The sequence below is a fragment of the Pseudophryne corroboree genome, chromosome 4 (assembly GCF_028390025.1).
Source record: "Pseudophryne corroboree isolate aPseCor3 chromosome 4, aPseCor3.hap2, whole genome shotgun sequence".
In the NCBI taxonomy this organism is placed as follows: domain Eukaryota; kingdom Metazoa; phylum Chordata; class Amphibia; order Anura; family Myobatrachidae; genus Pseudophryne; species Pseudophryne corroboree.
In genome coordinates this window covers 649,564,793-649,583,496 of record NC_086447.1, presented here as the reverse complement: position 1 = coordinate 649,583,496, position 18,704 = coordinate 649,564,793, and positions in this window count along the sequence as shown.

Genomic DNA, 18,704 nt, shown 5'->3' with positions numbered 1-18,704 from the left:
AGGAGCCAACCATGTTCTTGCAGAACTGTCAGGGAGAGCGCAATGTCCTGCTCCAGCTTGTCTTTGGATCTCACCTTTATCAGGAGATCGTCCAGGTAAGGGATAATTGTGACTCCTTGCTTGCGAAGGAGAACCATCATTTCCGCCATTACCATGGTGAAAATCCTCGGAACCGTGGACGGACCAAACGGCAACGTCTGAAATTGGTAATGACAATCCTGAGTAGCAAACCTTAGGTAAGCCTGATGCGGAGGATATATGGGGACGTGTAAGTAGGCATCCTTTATGTCGACCGACACCATGAAATCCCATTCCTCCAGACTGGAGATCACTGCTCGGAGAGATTCCATCTTGAATTTTTTGAGGTAAAGATTGAGGGACTTTAGGTTCAGAATTGGTCTGACCGAGCCATCCGGCTTCGGGACCACAAACAGGCTTGAATAAAAAGACTGGCGCTACGTGCTTCTCCAATGATAATGAGTAACTGTGGATGAATTTCATTTAAAATAACATGTAATTTATTATCTAGACATCACATACTACATGCAAAATATAAAATTGAATTAAAAAAAAAAACATGAAGTTTAGGGCATAAATGGAGCTGAGAATGAAATTGTAATGGCTGGTAATGAGTGTCCACAAAGGATCCCGGACTGGAACAGTGTGCAAAGTTTCCTGGGGAAAATAAATTAGATACAGCTGGTGTTACCCATGGCGACGGAGACTTCCAGAGGCTTGGAAATTAATAGCAAGCAAGCTGTGACGTTTATGTAGAAACTGGGTCTCTCCAATCGATGCTGTAGAGGTAAAGTCCCACAGAGAAAGTTCCAAAGGCAGGTTTTAAAAGTCCATATCTGGATCCTTTTGTCACACTCGCGGCGCTGCGGCTGCCGCGCTTACCGCTCCGGGTGCACTGGGTCTCCCGGTGGTCGTCGCCCCCGGTGGGCTCCGGGTTGTCGCGTCTTGCTGGCGCTGCCTCCAGCGGGTTCCCAGGGTGTGGGCGCCGCCATTGCGCCCGGCATCCACGAGAGCGTGGTGAGCGGGTGACGTCATCGGCCCCTTCCGCCAATCGGGAGAGGGCAGGAAGTTCAAAGGCAGACGCCGTACAGAGCCCCGGCGCCTGAATATCGTCTTTTCCCATGATCACCAGTGCTAGCAGCGTTCAGCGTGTTCTCAAGCTGAACGTCTCCAGAGTATCTTTCAATAGGACATTCCCTTTGCTACCAGCGTTACAGTGTATCACTCAGTGGGACATTCTCTGCGTTACCAGCGTTACAGAGTATCTTTCAGTGGGACATTCCCTCTGCTACCAGCGTTACAGAGTATCACTCAGTGGGACATTCCCTGTGCTACCAGCGTTACAGTGTATCACTCAGTGGAACCTTTCCCGTGCTACCAGCGTTACAGTGTATCACTCAGTGGAACCTTTCCTGTGCTACCAGCATTACACTGTATCACTCAGTGGGACATTCTCTGCGTTACCAGCGTTACAGTGTATCTCTCAGAGGGACACCTCCTGTGCTTCCAGTATTACAGGGTATCCCTAAGTGGAACGCCTCCCAAACTTCCAGAGTTACACTGAATCTCAAATCCTCATTCATTTCTTCAACATCGCTCACAAGTTCTTCATTCTTCTGTGTGCTTCAACATCGTTCTCAAATCTTCATTCATTTCTTCAGCATCGCTCACAAGTTCTTCATTCTTCTGTGTGCTTCAACATCGTTCTCAAATGTTCATTCATTTCTTCAACATCGCTCACAAGTTCTTCATTCTTCTGTGTACTTCAGCATCGCCCCCCAGCCTTGGACAAAACTAATTCTTTAGCATTACACGTCGGTTACAACGGCTAAGTTCTGCATGAGGAAAACCTACATCCGGCCATCCCTGCTCCGGCCCAGCTGTGGTTCCTCTTCCCTATCATCGGAAGAACCCCCGAGTTCTCAACACTCCCAACCCAGGTCAGTGACAGTATACTCAGGCCACATGGACCCGGGGGATCGGAACCCAGAGTCAAGCGCCATCCAAAACTTGGCTTCCCGAGTTCAGAGTCAGGAGGCGGCACAGAGCCAGGTGATGCAGTATCTCCAGGAATTATCCGGCCGGCTGGATCAAATTCAGGCCTCCCTGGCTTCAGTAGTTCTGGCTCCTGCTCCAGTACCCGCTCCAGTAGTCATCTCCAGTAATGTTCAATCCTCGTCTGGAACCAGGTCACGCCTTCAGCTTCCCACTCCCTCTCGCTATAATGGGAATCCAAAGAATTGCCATGGTTTTCTCAACCAATGCGAGGTGCATTTTGAACTTCTCTCACACAATTTCCTCATGGATCGGTCCAAAGTGGCATACATTATTTCCTTGCTTAAAGGTTCAGCGTTGGATTGGGTGTCTCCGTTGTGGGAACGATCTGACCCATTGGTTTCCAGTTACACTAATTTCATCGCGTCATTCCGAAGGATTTTTGATGAGCCCGGCAGAATGACCGATGCTTCCTCGGACCTGCTCCGAGTCCGTCAAGGCTCCCGTTCTGTGGGACAGTATGTGGTTCACTTCCAGACCATTGCCTCAGAACTACGCTGGAATAATGATGCTCTCAGGGCCGCTTTCTGGAACAGGCTCTCTGACCGTCTGAAGGACGAGCTGGTCACTAGGGATCTGCCGGATCCTTTAGAAGAGTTGATCTCATTCTGTGTCAAGGTGGATCTTCGCATGCAGGAACGAGGTGGCGAACGTAGTCGGATCGATCCAGATTCCGGCTTCTCCCGCCTAAGCAAACAGTTACCCTGAGTCCGGACGAACCCATGCAAATCAACCGATCCCGGCTGTCCCCAGAGGAACGACAGCGCTGTCGTGAGGGTAAACTCTGCCTCTACTGTGGAGCCGCGGATCACTTTATCAAGCTCTGCAAGTCCCGTCCGGGAAACGGGCAGGCCTAGCTTGTTCCGGAGGAGTCAAGTAAGGGGTTACATCTAAATCTTCTCCGACAGTGGATTGTTTACTCTCCGTGTCTCTGTTTTCTGAGTCTGTAGCCAAACCTGTTAAGGCCCTGCTGGACTCTGGGGCTGCAGGAAATTTTGTTTCTCTTTCTTGTGTTCAGAGTCTGGGTTTACAGTTACAGTCTGTCAAACGACCTATAACGTTGACTGCCATCAATGGTACCAAAATATCTAATGGTCTTATTACAAGTTGCACAGAGCCAATCAAGCTGCAGGTCGGAGCTCTGCATCAAGAACATTTGGAGTTTCTAGTAATTCCGGAGATGCCTCACGATCTTGTTCTTGGTCTACTTTGGCTTAAAATTCACAACCCTCACGTCGACTGGAAGTCGTCACAAATATTGTCCTGGAGTTCGTTTTGTCACTCTAGTTGTCTCACTCCTGTTTACCCGCTCCGTGCATCTTCCAAGTCGAATGAGGTGCTCATTCCGGAGGCCTATCGGGAGTTCACAGATGTGTTTTTGGAACAGGCGGCCGATCAGTTACCACCCCATAGACCCTGGGACTGTCCCATTGAGCTTATCCCAGGGAAAATGCCCCCCCGGGGACGCACATATCCCTTGTCATTACCCGAGACCCAAGCTATGTCGGACTATATCAAATCTAATCTACTGAAAGGATTCATTCACCCCTCTACCTCCCCGGCTGGAGCAGGTTTCTTTTTCGTGAAGAAGAAGACCATGTATTGATTATCGTGGCTTAAACGATATCACCGTAAAGAACAAATACCCTTTGCCGCTAATTAATTACTGAGCTATTTGATAGGGTTCGTGGAGCCCACGTCTTCACTAAGCTCGACTTAAGAGGAGCCTATAATCTGATACGTATCCGACAGGGGGACGAATGAAAGACGGCCTTCAATACCAGGGACGGGCATTACGAATATCTGGTAATGCCGTTTGGCCTCAGCAATGCCCCTGCCGTTTTTCAGGGATTTGTAAATGAAATCTTCCGAGATATGTTATACCAAAGCGTAGTGGTGTACTTGGATGACATTCTGATATTTTCTAAGAATCTTGCAGAGCACAGAGTACAGGTCAAAGAAGTACTTCTTCCGTTACGAAGGAATCGTCTCTACGGCAAGATTTCCAAATGTATCTTTGAGGTCCCTTCGATTCCGTTCCTCGGTTATGTCATCTCGGGTACGGAGCTTCGCATGGATCCGGAAAAACTCACTGCCATTCGGGACTGGACTCAGCCTCTCTCCTTGAAAGTGGTACAAAGATTCCTGGGCTTTGCAAATTACTACCGGAAATTCATTAAGGGATTTTCTACCATCGTTGCACCCATTACTGCCCTAACCAAAAAGGGGTCTGACCCAAGGCTCTGGTCTTCCGAAGCTGTAGAAGCGTTTGCCCGGTTGAAATCAGCCTTTATGTCTGCTCCGGTACTCCAACAACCGAATTTCTCAAAACCATTCTTCTTGGAAGTCGATGCTTCCTCAGTAGGCATCGGTGCCGTCCTTTCACAGTACTCTTCTGATGGGAAGTTACATCCATGTGGTTTCCATTCTCGTAAGTTCTCTCCTGCTGAACGAAACTACACCATTGGAGATCAGGAACTTTTAGCAATAAAATCTGCCCTAGAAGAATGGAGGTACTTATTGGAAGGTGCTAAACACCTAATTACTATTTACACCGATCACAAGAACTTGTTGTATATCAAGCCCAGTGCTTGAATCCCCGTAAAGCTAGATGGGCGCTCTTCTTCACTCGGTTCTCGTTCGTTATTACCGGGCCGGGACTCTTTACGCTAAGGCTGATGCTCTGTCTCGTTCTTTAACGGCCTCGGATGAGGAGAATTCCTTTGAAAAGAGTTTAATTCTCAGTCCAGTCTCTATTTCAGCAGCTCCAACCTCTCTGGGTCCACCTCCTGGGAGAATGTCTGTACCAGTTGAATTTCGACCAAAGTTACTGCAGTGGGCTCATATCTCCAAGTTTTCCGGTCATCCTGGAGTTCAAAAAATGTGTGAATTTCTACGAAGGTCATATTGGTGGGACACCATGAAGAAGGACATACAAGATTATGTCAATTCATGTCCTCAATGTGCTCAGCACAAAACTCTTCGTCTGCCTCCTGCGGGGTTGCTTCGTCCACTGTCCATTCCTAAGAAACCCTGGACCCGTATTTCTATGGACTTTATTACCGAATTACCCCTCTCCAAGGGTTACAATACCATCTGGGTGATTATTGACCGCTTTTCAAAAATGGCACATTTTGTTCCGTTGAACGGTTTACCAACGGCTCCCAAGTTGGCTTTACTATTTATTCGTGAACACTTCTGCCTGCACGGGTTACCTCGGGAGATAGTCTCTGATCAAGGGGTACAGTTCACTGCAAGATTTTGGAGGGCCCTCTGCTCAGCCTTACAAATAAAACTTAAGTTCTCATCTGCTTACCATCCACAAACCAATGGGCAAACTGAACGTGTCAATCTAGATTTAGAGACTTTTATCCGCGTTTATCTCTCTCCTTCACAGGACGATTGGGTGGAACTGTTACCCTGGGCCGAGTTTGCCCATAATCATCTGTACCACTCTTCCACTGGTGAGTCCCCATTCTTCATTAATTACGGATTCTATCCACGAGTCCCAGAATTACCAATTTTTCCTTCGGAGGATGTTCATGCTGCAGCTTCCACTCTCCGGCACTTCAGTCAAATCTGGAGTAGGGTTCATGCTAATCTCAAGAAAATCTCTGGCTGCTACAAATTCTTTGCGGATAGAAAACGGCGAGCAGCTCCTCAATACAAAGTTGGTGACAGGGTATGGCTCTCTACCCGCAATCTTCGTTTAAGAGTACCCGCTATGAAGTTTGCTCCGAGGTTCATTGGTCCTTACCCCGTTTTGCAAGTCCTGAACCCTGTTGTCTGCAAATTGGGATTGTCTTCCCACTTTCGGGTACCAAATTCTTTCCATGTTTCTCTTCTTCGTCCCCTCATTTTAAATCGGTTTCATTCGGAGTCTCCTAGCCCAACCTCGGTAGACACTGAAGCTGGAACAGAATTTGAAATCAAAACTATTCTTGACTCTCGTTATTTTCACAAAAATTTACAGTATCTGGTACAATGGAAAGGTTATGCTCCTGAGGAGAGGAGCTGGGTCAAAGCTTCTGAAGTCACTGCTCCCCGACTAGTCCGGATCTTTCATTCTAAACATCCAACGAAACTAGGAAAGTGTCCAGGGGCCACTCCTAGGGGAGGGGGTACTGTCACACTCGCGGCGCTGCGGTTGCCGCGCTTACCATTCCGGGTGCATTGGGTCTCCTGGCGGTCGTCGCCCCCGGTGGGCTCCGGGTCGTCGCGTCTTGCTGGCGCTGCCTCCGGCGGGTTCCCGGGGTGTGGGCGCCGCCATTGCGCCCGACATCCACGAGAGCGTGGTGAGCTGGTGACGTCATCGGCCCCTTCCGCCAATTGGGAGAGGGCGGGAAGTTCAAAGGCAGACTCCGTACAGCAGCTAGCAGCATTCAGCGTGTTCTCAAGCTGAACGTCTCCTGTGTTCCAGCATTGCAGAGTATCTTTCAGTGGGACATTCCCTGTGCTACCAGCGTTACAGTGTATCACTCAGTGGGACATTCTCTGCGTTACCAGCGTTACAGAGTATCTTTCAGTGGGACATTCCCTGTGCTGCCAGTGTTACAGAGTATCTTTCAGTGGGACATTCCCTGTGCTACTAGCGTTACAGAGTATCACTCAGTGGGACATTCCCTGTGCTTCCAGCGTTACAGTGTATCACTCAGTGGAACCTTTCCCGTGCTACCAGCGTTACAGTGTATCACTCAGTGGAACCTTTCCTGTGCTACCAGCGTTACACTGTATCACTCAGTGGGACATTCTCTGCGTTACCAGCGTTACAGTGTATCTCTCAGAGGGACACCTCCTGTGCTTCCAGTATTACAGGGTATCCCTAAGTGGAACGCCTCCCAAACTTCCAGAGTTACACTGAATCTCAAATCCTCATTCATTTCTTCAACATCGCTCACAAGTTCTTCATTCTTCTGTGTGCTTCAACATCGTTCTCAAATGTTCATTCATTTCTTCAGCATCGCTCACAAGTTCTTCATTCTTCTGTGTGCTTCAGCATCGTTCTCAAATGTTCATTCATCTCTTCAGCATCGCTCACAAGTTCTTCATTCTTCTGTGTGCTTCAACATTGTTCTCAAATCTTCATTCATTTCTTCAACATCGCTCACAAGTTCTTCATTCTTCTGTGTACTTCAGCATCGCCCCCCAGCCTTGGCCACAACTAATTCTTTAGCATTACACGTCGGTTACAATGGCTAAGTTCTGCATGAGGAAAACCTACATCCGGCCATCCTTGCTCCGGCCCAGCTGTGGTTCCTCTTCCCTATCATCGGAAGAACCCCCGAGTTCTCAACACTCCCAACCCAGGTCAGTGACAACTTTGAAGAGTAGAACACTTGTGGTGATAGCAGCTTGGCACTTAACGCGTTTCCCTAGGCTCGGTCACCTAGCTTCATCAGAAGTAAAGCTCAGTCTGGATATGGGATCTATTTAAACCCCATTTAACGACCTGATGCCACACAGGTGCACTAAAAAACATTCCATTCAATCATCCACATTGTTAATATAAACGAATGTTCTCTAAAATCTATATAATTAAAATATATGCAGAAGTCGATAGGAGGCAAACCCACAGTGAAAAGAATAATTACCAGCTTGATATATATATATATATATATAACAGAACAATTAGACATGATTCTAACATAGTGGGGGTCAGAGGTCATGGCAATCACGTGACTCACCCCAAGGCACCGGAAGCACCGTTCCCGATTAATCTCTCTATTCGCCTGAAATCCCCTACATCTCCGGGGACACAGTACCCCCGCAGCACGCAGCACTTAAACAAAACCTCCGTCTGATATTAGACGGCTGAAATGGCCCGCGAGATTCCGTGGAGCATTGCACGCTCCTTCCGGGTCACGTGATAGACGGAGGCCAGTAGACTATCAGAACGAGAGCACCCTGGTTGCTATGCAACCCATGCGATCACCAACGTGGTGCGCGGTGACATCACTCCGCTATCACATGATCGGGAACCCGGAGAGCTGCAGGTGTATTTAGAAGATATACCCACTAATGGGCAAATAGAATCATACTGAAATAGACTTATACGGCTTAGCATGGTCATGTCGATATATAGATAACCGCTTGAACACAATAATTGATACATTTGGTAATGAATATGGATTGCTAAACAGCCACAAAAGTGGAGACTGATCTCAATGAAAATTCTTAATACTATCCAGAAATTAATTATATCAACCAGACTCCTAAGAGGTGCGGCTAAATGCTTGTCATGTAACCCATATATACATCTCCATAATATACAGACACTTCCCCTGAGTTACATAGTCGGGGGCACTAAAAGACTCAATTATATTTGAATAATAAACCCACTAGGTAGCCTTTAGAGCCCACAGGTGTGTTTATAACATTGATTGTGGTCACGCAAATGACCTCTCGAATTAATAGGCATTCAATGGTAATAAATAAATAGGTAGGCTGACAAAGAAATAACAAAGAAGTATAAAAAAGACAATCTGGGCAAGAATTCTATACATTAAACTAATTGGACAGCCAGAGCTCATGTGAAAACAGCCCCACCGCAACCATTGGGTGCCTGCACAGCCGTGGATGAACCCCTGCAAGCAGGAGTTTCCAAATCACTCGGATAGTAAGCGAATGACCGCTCACCCTAAACGTGCTGACAGGCAAAACCACTGTCCCGTCTCGGGTGTGCGTGGAAACCTCTAGGGCTGTGTAAGGCACACATAGGTGACACAGAGTTGTCACCTGTACCAAATGGATGCGGAGATGGTCAACATCATGAAATCTGGTTGGAAAGGAAGCAAAGCAGATATATATACATATAAATTTCTCAAATATTTTCAAACAACTACATTTTTAATTCAATTTTATATTTTGCATGTAGTATGTGATGTCTAGATAATAAATTACATGTTATTTTAAATGAAATTCATCCACAGTTGCTCATTATTGTTACGTTCCTGATGCTCAGAACTAGAGAGATGTTGCATAGTGAGTCCAGAGCACCAGGACGTGACGCTGAAATAAGGGGTGGTACGGGAATAGCCCCTAGCACCCTACCTCCATTGTTTTACCTCTCATGGCCTGAGAGGAACGGCTAGAGGCATGAGTTGCCCGACCGGCAACGATCGAGATACCTTGTACTGAGCACAAACCCGACAGGAACGGACAAATTCCCTTACATCTTTAGAAAGATTAGGCCACCACACTGAGCGAGAGATTAACTCCAAGGTCTTAGTGATACCCGGATGACCAGAGACCTTATTATCATGAAACTCAGCTAGAACAGTGCCTCTCAGAAATTAAGGGACGAAGAGATGATCTTCAGGAGTGACTTTGGGAGCCTGCTGCTGAAGCTGGACTAGCTGTGTAAATAAATCCTGTGTGAGGCCAGCCCGGATGACAGACGATGGGACTATGGGGGTAGTAGCCGGGTGGTTATTGTGAACCGGAAGAAAACAACGTGACAGGGCATCGGCTTTTGTATTCTTGGAACCGGGCCTGAAGGTGATAATAAACCTGAAACGAGTAAAAAACAGCGCCCAACGTGCCTGTCGAGCATTAAGCCGTTTAGCTGACTCAATATACTGCAGGTTCTTGTGGTCAGTAAACACCGTAATGGTATGCCTTGCTCCTTCCAGCCAGTGCCTCCACTCCTCAAAAGCCCATTTAACTGCCAACAATTCTCGATTACCAACATCATAGTTGGATTCTGCGGAGGAGAATTTTATGGACATGAAGGCACATGGGTGTAATTCCTGAAACTCCGGGTCTTCCTGAGAAAGGATAGCCCCCACTCCAACCTCTGAGGCATCTACCTCGACAATAAAGGGGAGATCCGGGTTAGGGTGTCTGAGTACTGGAGCTGAGACAAAGGCCTGCTTTAAGGCCAGGAAGGCAGACTTGGCTTCAGGCGACCAATTGGAAGGGTCGGCTCCTTTTTTAGTCAATGCCACAATAGGAGCAACCAAACCTGAGAAGGTATGAATAAAACGCCTATAGTAATTTGCAAACCCTAAAAAGCGCTGAATTGCTTTTAAGTTCGTGGGTTGTGCCCAATTTAGGATGGCCTGGAGTTTTTTTGGTTCCATGAAAAACCCCTTAGGAGAAATAATATACCCCAGGAAGGACACTTCTGTGATGTGGAAATCACATTTCTCCAGTTTGGCGTACAAATGATTTTCCCGTAACTTCTGAAGGACCAGTCGCAGATGGGTAATATGTTGTTCAAAAGACTCAGAGTAAATCAAAATGTCGTCTAAATAAACGACTACGAACTTTCCTAGAAAGTCGCGAAGGACGTCGTTAATGAGATCTTGAAATACAGCAGGAGCATTAGACAGCCCAAACGGCATCACCAGGTATTCATAATGTCCCGACTGTGTGCTGAAAGCCGTCTTCCACTCATCCCCAGATTTTATTCGGATGAGATTGTAAGCCCCTCTAAGATCGATCTTGGAAAAGATAACGGCAGTCCGGAGCTGATCAAATAGTACTGAAATCAGTGGCAAGGGGTAGGTATTTTTAACAGAAATTTTATTCAGAGCCTGATAATCAATACATGGTCTGAGCGACACATCTTTTTTCTCAACAAAAAAGAACCCTGCACTCAATGGAGATTTCGAGGGCCTAATGAAGCCTTTTTTTAGGCTCTCCTGTACATAATCATTCATTGCCGTAGTTTCCGGCCCAGACAGGGCATATAGTCTCCCTTTAGGCAAAGAGGCACCGGGAACTAAGTCAATAGCGCAGTCATAGGACCGATGAGGAGGCAGAATATCCGCATTACCCTTGGAGAAAACATCGGCAAAGTCCTGATATTCCAAAGGAATAAGTTCTGGGGTGACTGCCGCAACCCGGACTGGACGGAAAATACATTCCTTAACACAAAAGGGACCCCATCGGGAAATCTCCCCAGACCGCCAATCTATGGTGGGATTATGAAAGGCAAGCCAGGGGTGACCCAAAACTACGGGGACAGCCGGACAATGGGTAAGGTAAAATTCGATTTTCTCCGAATGTAGGGCCCCCACTGTCAGTTGTACTGGAGGTGTGCGGTGAGTGATTACCCCATTAGAAAGCGGACCACCATCCAAGCCGTGCATGGTGATACGTTTATCCAAAGGTATCTGTGGAACGCCCAAAGCCTAAGCCCAACCAAGATCCATGAAATTTCCCGCAGCTCCACTGTCGACGAAGGCCGACACCAACGAACTGAGACTACCAAAGGAAATTTTTACAGAAAATAATAAGGAATCAGTAGAGGAGATCAATTGCAGACCCAAGTGAACCCCCTCACAATTCACTTGGTCAGAGCGTTTCCCTGCTTATTCGAGCAATTACGCGCGATATGTCCCTTGCCACTACAATACAAGCAAAGACCAGAATTTAGCCTTCTGGTTCTTTCCTCTGGGGACAGCCGGGATAGACCCATTTGCATGGGCTCCTCGACGTCCTCAGGGAAAGTATACACACATGGACTAGGCCTGAAACTAGCTCCTCTTTCAGCCCTCCGCTCACGGAGACGACAATCAATTTTAATAGCAAGCTCCATGAGTTTGTCTAAAGTCTCTGGAGCGGGGTACTGAAGGAGACTGTCTTTAATAACTTCAGACAAACCGAGGCGAAACTGACTGCGCAGGGCCGGGTCATTCCAGCCACAGTCGTTCGACCAACGGCGAAACTCGGTACAATACGCCTCTGCTGGATTTTTCCCTTGCTTAAGTGCACGCAGGTGGCTCTCAGCCGACGCTTCTCTATCAGGGTCATCGTACAAAAGGCCTAGAGACTTAAAAAAGGCATCTACAGAAAGCTAGGCAACATCATCGGCTTTTAGCCCAAAAGCCCAGGTTTGCGGATCGCCTTGTAGTAAAGACATCACAATCCCGACCTGTTGAGACTCAGTACCAGAGGATTGGGGCCTTAAACGAAAATAAAGCTTACAAGCTTCCTTGAAATTAAAAAAATCCTTTAGGTTACCTGAAAAACGGTCAGGAAGGTGCATCTTTGGTTCTGGAATCATACTCAGGGAGGCTCGCAAAAGATCTTCCTGCGATCTCACCCGAAGAGTAAGATCCTGAACCATCTGAGTTAGTTCCTGAATCTGGTTGGCCAAAAGCTGGCTGGGATTCCGTCCTAATACTGCCGGATTCATGAGGCCGAATTTCAAGGCCCACCAAAAACAAATAACTCTTTATATTTTTTCTTTTTTTTCTTCTTTTTTTGTTTTTGGGCCGGTGATAATGTTACGTTCCTGATGCTCAGAACTAGAGAGATGTTGCGTAGTGAGTCCAGAGCACCAGGACGTGACGCTGAAATAAGGGGTGGTACGGGAATAGTCCCTAGCACCCTACCTCCATTGTTTTACCCGTGTGGTCAGTTCACGCCTGAGTGACTATGGTTTCTTGGGCCCACGGCAGCCGCGTTTGAAGGGCGGATTAGGTCTGCCCAACTCCGATGCCCCCAGGTCTTAGAGTGAGACAAAGCGTGAACCGAGACAGGATAATAACAAGGGGACCTCTAACTAAAGCAAACAGAAAGCTAGGGGCTACTAACTACCCTAAAACTAAATATATGTGCAGCACGCCACCAAGGGAAAAGAACAACAAAAGATACCACTGTCCACACCCCCACACGGCACCGCCGTGTACCGGGGAGAACAGTAAAAAGCGGAAACCTCCGCAAAAACCACCAATACAAAATTAACACAAGTACTAAGCGGCCAAGGCCGCAACACGCGGCAGAAGCCGCTACTCACGAAACCGGGAGAGAACCCCAACAAGCGAGAACCCCCAGATGACTGCAACAGGTTCACTTGGACAGGAAGGATTCCCAGGACCGGCTTCAGAACTCCGGGACTCAGGAGCACAGGGAGCAGGATCGACCAGATACAGCTGACCAGGAACAGAAGACGTTGCAAGGCAGGAACAGCATACAGGAAGCTATCACCGGCGAGGCTGCAGTGTGCTGGCTCCCATAAAAAGTCCCTGCTGGCCAATGACAGGAGGGCCAGCAAGACCAGCCCCCCGACCCTAATTACTAGTTGCCGTGCAGCTACCCTGCTGCACGAACAACTAATCAATCTTATCTGGCAACGGGGAACGCGGTCCGCCAATGGCGTCCCTGTTGCTATGGACCCAGCGGCTGAGGACGCCCGGCGTCCTAGCGTTGCCAGGGACCCAGCGGCTACAGTACGCATGGCGTCCTGGCGTTGCTAGGCACCGGGCGGGCAGGGAGGGAGGTGCGGCGGCCGTGAGCGTCACTCGGAAGCAGACCGAGCGGCGCCGCGGACCGCGGCACCTAACAATTATCATTGGAGAAGCACGTAGCGCCAGTCTATTTCTCTTTTCACATTGTTTATTTGGGACTGACAATCCCTCACTGGCAGCTGTGACAGCACGTCTGGGCCTTGCTTTCCTACTAGGCTTGAATAAAAGCCTTCTCCCTGTTGTGACGGAGGAACCCTGGCAATGACTTGATTCAGACACAACTTTTGTATTGCATCACATACTACCTCCCTGTTCGGAAGAGAAGCGGGTAAGGCTGATTTGAAAAAACGTCGAGGGGGAACGTCTTGAAACTCCAGTTTGTACCCCTGGGACACTATTTCTAAAATCCATGGGTCTAGGGCCGAACGAGCCCAGAATTGACTGAAGAGCTTGAGACGTGCCCCCACCGGTGCGGACTCTCGCAGAGGAGCCTTAGCGTCATGCAGAGAATTTGGCAGAAGTCGGGGAGGACTTCTGCTCCTGGAAACCTGCCACGGCCGGAGATCTTTTACCTTTTCCTCTTCCTCTATTAGCAAGGAAGGAATAACCTCGGCCTTTTTTGTATTTATTTGGCCGAAAGGACTACATCTGCAAGTGTTGAGCTTTCTTTTGCTGTGGAGGAACATAAGGCAAAAATGACGACTTACCCGCGGTAGCCGTAGATACCAAATCAGCGAGACCTTCACCAAACAATACACTACCTTTATACAGTAGAGATTCCATAGCTTTCTTAGAGTCAGCATTCCATTGATGAATCCATAATGCTCTTCTAGCTGAGACCGCCATGGCATTGGCCCTTGATCCCAAAAGGCCAATATCTCTCGCCGCTTCCTTTAGGTAGGCTGCAGCGTCCCTGATATAACCCAGCGTTAAAATGATGTTATCCCTATCTAGGGTATCTATATCAGATGACAAGTTATCTGCCCACTTTTCGATAGCACTACTCACCCACACAGATGCAATAGTTGGTCTGAGTAGTGTACCTGTGGTGACGTAAATGGATTTTAACGTATTTTGCTGTCTACGATCCGCAGGATCCTTAAGGGCTGCCGTGTCAGGAGACGGTAAAGCCTCCTTTTTAGACAACCGTGATAGCACCTTGTCCACAATGGGAGGTGACTCCCACTTTTCTCTATCCCCAGAGGGGAACGGATACGCCATTTGAATCCTTTTGGGAATCAGAAACTTTTTGTCAGGATTTTCCCACATTTTTTCAAAAAGGGTATTCAATTCATGAGAGGGAGTAAAAATTACCTCAGGTTTCTTTCCCTTATACATACAGACCCTAGTATCAGGAAAAGCAGGGTCCTCGGTGATATGCAACACGTCTTTTATTGTCAAAATCATGTACTGAATGCTCTTTGCCAATTTTGGGTCTAATCTGGTATCACTATAGTCGACACTGGAGTCAGTGTCACTGTCGGTATCTGTGTCTGCCAACTGAGCAAACGAACGTTTATGTGACCCCGAGGGGGTCTGGACCTGTGACAACACATCCTCCACAGATTTCTTCCATACCTGGTTCTGAGACTCAGATTTATCTAATCTCTTATTAATAAGAGCCCCATTAGCATTCAAAGCATTCAACACATTTACCCAATCAGGAGTCGGCGCTGCCGACAGGGTCACTCCCACATCCGTTTCTGCCCCTAACGCAGTCTCCTCCTGGGAAGAGCACTCCGCCTCAGACATGCCAACATACGTGTACCGACACCCACAGACACACTGGGCCAATAGGGGACAGACCCACAGTAAAGCCTGTCAGAGAAACACAGAGGGAGTTTGCCAGCTCACAACCCAGCGCATATCCTGGTTCTGAAACCTTAATATAATGCCTCAGACCCTGCAGCGCTTTAATAATAACTTATTTTAGCATTAAATTTACTGTGCCCCCCCCCCCCCCCCGTTTAGCACCCTGTTACTTGTACAGCAGTGGTGAGGAAGGACCAGCGTCTCTGCAGCTCTGTGAAGAGAAAATGGTGCTGATGAGAGCTGTGAGGGCTAAGCCCCGCCCCCTTCATGGCGCGCTTCAGCCCGCTATTTTTCAACGAATTATACTGGCGGGGGTAAGAATTTAGTGTCTAGGCACTCCAATTTCACTTTGCCAGTCTCAAAGAAGGTTTTTAATGCTGCCTAGGGCGCCCCCCCACGCCCTGCACCCTGTAGTGCCGCTGTGTGTGGGAGCATGGCGCGCAGTGCGATCGCTGTGCGGTACCTCAGAAGCCGTCACTGAAGTCTTCTATCTTCTTCTACTCACCTGACTTCTGGCTCTGCAAGGGGGGTGACGGCAGGCTCTGGGAATGAACCCCTAGGCGTACCTAGTGTTCCAAACCTTCAGGAGCTAATGGTGTCCTGTAGCCAAGAAGCAGAGCCTTTAAACTCACTAGAAGTAGGTCTGACTTCTCTCCCCTAAGTCCCACGATGCAGAAAGACTGTTGCCAGCAGTGCTCCCTGAACATAAAAAACCTAACATAAAGTCTTTTCCGAGAAACTCAGTAGAGCTCCTCAGTGTGCATCCAGTCTGCCTGGGCACAGATACTAAACTGGAGTCTGGGGGAGGGGCATAGAGGGAGGAGCCAGTTCACACCCAGTCAAAGTCTTAAAGTGCCCATGTCTGCTGCGGATCCCGTCTATACCGCATGGTTCTTATGGTGTCCCCAGCATCCTCTAGGACGTATGAGAAATAAAGGGTGAGGCCTGCAAAGGATGGAATACCCTGTGAGGTAACATCCCTTGTACGAGCGCAAGCAGGCACCCACCCATTCTGCCACCTCACAAAGCACAGTCCCGGATCCAGGGAGCTGCATGGGCGCACACACTGACTGCCAGCAAGCAAAAGAAAGTTTTATAAATAAAAGCTACTAGCATTACTAATGTGGGGTATATGTGTAAGGTGCATTACTGTGCGACATTATGTGTATTATTGGCATTACTAATGTGGGGTATATGTGTAAGGTGCATTACTGTGCGACATTATGTGTATTATTGGCATTACTAATGTGGGGCATATGTGTAAGGTGCATTACTGTGTGGAATTGTGTAGTATGGGCATTACTAATGTGGGGCATATGTGTAAGGTGCATTACTGTGTGGAATTGTGTAGTATGGGCATTACTAATGTGGGGCATATGTGTAAGGTGCATTACTGTGTGGCATTATGTGTAGTATGGGCATTACTAATGTGGGGCATATGTGTAAGGTGCATTATTGTGTGGCATTATGTGTATTATGGGCATTACTAATGTGGGGCATATGTGTAATGATAAAGCCTACTCTTTATCTTACTTAAAACCCTCTAAAAGGTGAAAGAACACAGTACGCTATTGGCGTATGGTATACCGTAAGGGTACGCACGTTGCGTAACAATCGCTTAGCCGTAGTCGAGACGCTCGAGCGTCACGTTCGCTCACGGCCAAGAGATCACAGGCAGGCACGCTATAGGCTGCCGACTAACGTAATGATATGCTACTAGCGTAGCGGACGCTTGGGACCACGAGGAGATCACAAGCGGCGCTGATGCTCACAATGTTAAACCTTTATAACTATACCATAAACAATGTATTTATGCAATAAACCTTGGTGCAGTGATAGGGTGTAAATGTAACACAGTGTAACCTTATTAACTTGAAAGCTGTACGAGCGTCTCCGACGCTCTGAGAATACTTAGAAATATAATAAATACACAGATACCGGTATTAGGTTCTAACACCTTATATGAACGTTCTATTTGCAAAAGAATAATACAATACAAGTCATACACTACCAAAATAACATTGACTACCTAACCAGATAACTACACATGAAATACAATAGCAGTACAATAACACTTAAGAGAAAGAGAGAGAAAGAGGAGAAGAGAGTGAGAGATATGGCTCACAATAACAATAAAGGCAATATGGTTGCGGAGAAACTTACGCTCAAGGGAAACAATCGCATGCGCCTCTGGATATCCAGCTCCCGATTATCAGTGGTGAGAACCGTTGAAGAGAATAGAGAGCTGGCCCAGATCGGCTTGTCCTTTTATACCCTACACATAATACAGTACAATGGTCCCTATATTCTTATTGTTCATTGGACACAGGAATTCGTCTTCGCATTATAACAAAAGGTCATAGGTTGATTCATACAGGTGGGCTGTGACTATTTCCAACTGCTCAGGTGGGTGGGAAACTAGGTTTCCCGCCGCATGGATAATAAAGTGCAAATAATAGCAAATGTCCATAAACTTCTTATGTCCATAACTATTCGCACGAGCGATTAATCCGCTCCAAACCAACACCGGAATATTGCTAATTAAATACTCTTCCGATGGATACTAAACACCACTGTGTAACCCCTGTCTGACCCTTCGTATCAAACAAAGAGGGATCTCTTTGTCTATGAACATGCTACATTAACTAAACTTTCAGATTCTATCAAAGGGACCATAATCTACAAAATACATTATATAGTTAAAATATGTTACGAATGAGTCGCCCGCTAGACGCACATAAACTTTACCGTAAATGCGCACACCGTGCGCCTGCGGGTACCCGCAACGGCGAGTATGCGCACGCACGGCAGGGCTCACGAACGTGCAACAGGCACTCGCATGAGGTGCAAATATGGCAGTGTGTAGCGTGATATTTTTCTGACTTTGACAGTCCACCCTTTGGCAGTCACCAATAACTGCCACTTTCTAAAACATTTCAAAACGAGAAAAATATATATGTCATGTGTAAATATTTCTATGGTTGGGTAGGGGAGGAGAGGAGAAGGTGAGAAAAGGGTATGACCTAGTGAGATAGCAGAAGCATGTGTGTATGAGTCCATGTTTGGAGGGTCATGTATCATCGTGCCGTACGTGTTTTAGATCAAGCTTCGAGGTATTGCGAAGTATACATTTGAATTCCTTCTTATCCCGTGGTACGGGTCTGTGGATGGGCTGTCAAACTTTACCGAGCTCTTTTCAGCTTTTAGTTGCAACAAAATGGGGGAGCACATTTTAGTTGATGATACATGAATGGGGGGGAATATGTGAGTGCTGATATCTGTGCCTGTATTCCCTATCGACTATGTGTGTCATTACCTGAAGGTTGTAGAGATGAAGATAAAGAACACTTATGGTAAATGCATTGATAAACTATGTGAGTTAATATACATTTGCCGATTGAGGTCTTGTCTTGTCTTGTCTTGTCTTGTCTTGATGTACATGTTGACTGTAGTCTCTTTGTGCTTTTGCTAATAAACGTAAGCAAAGCTTTATCAATGTCCATAGACTTACAAAAAGTGTTGGGCTAGCGTTTTCATTAAAGTCACTAGGGAAATGGGGGTCTATGGCATAGTCCATCTGTTGTCTGCGTGCAAGGTTTGTCAAATTTCTTCTTTAGTCCT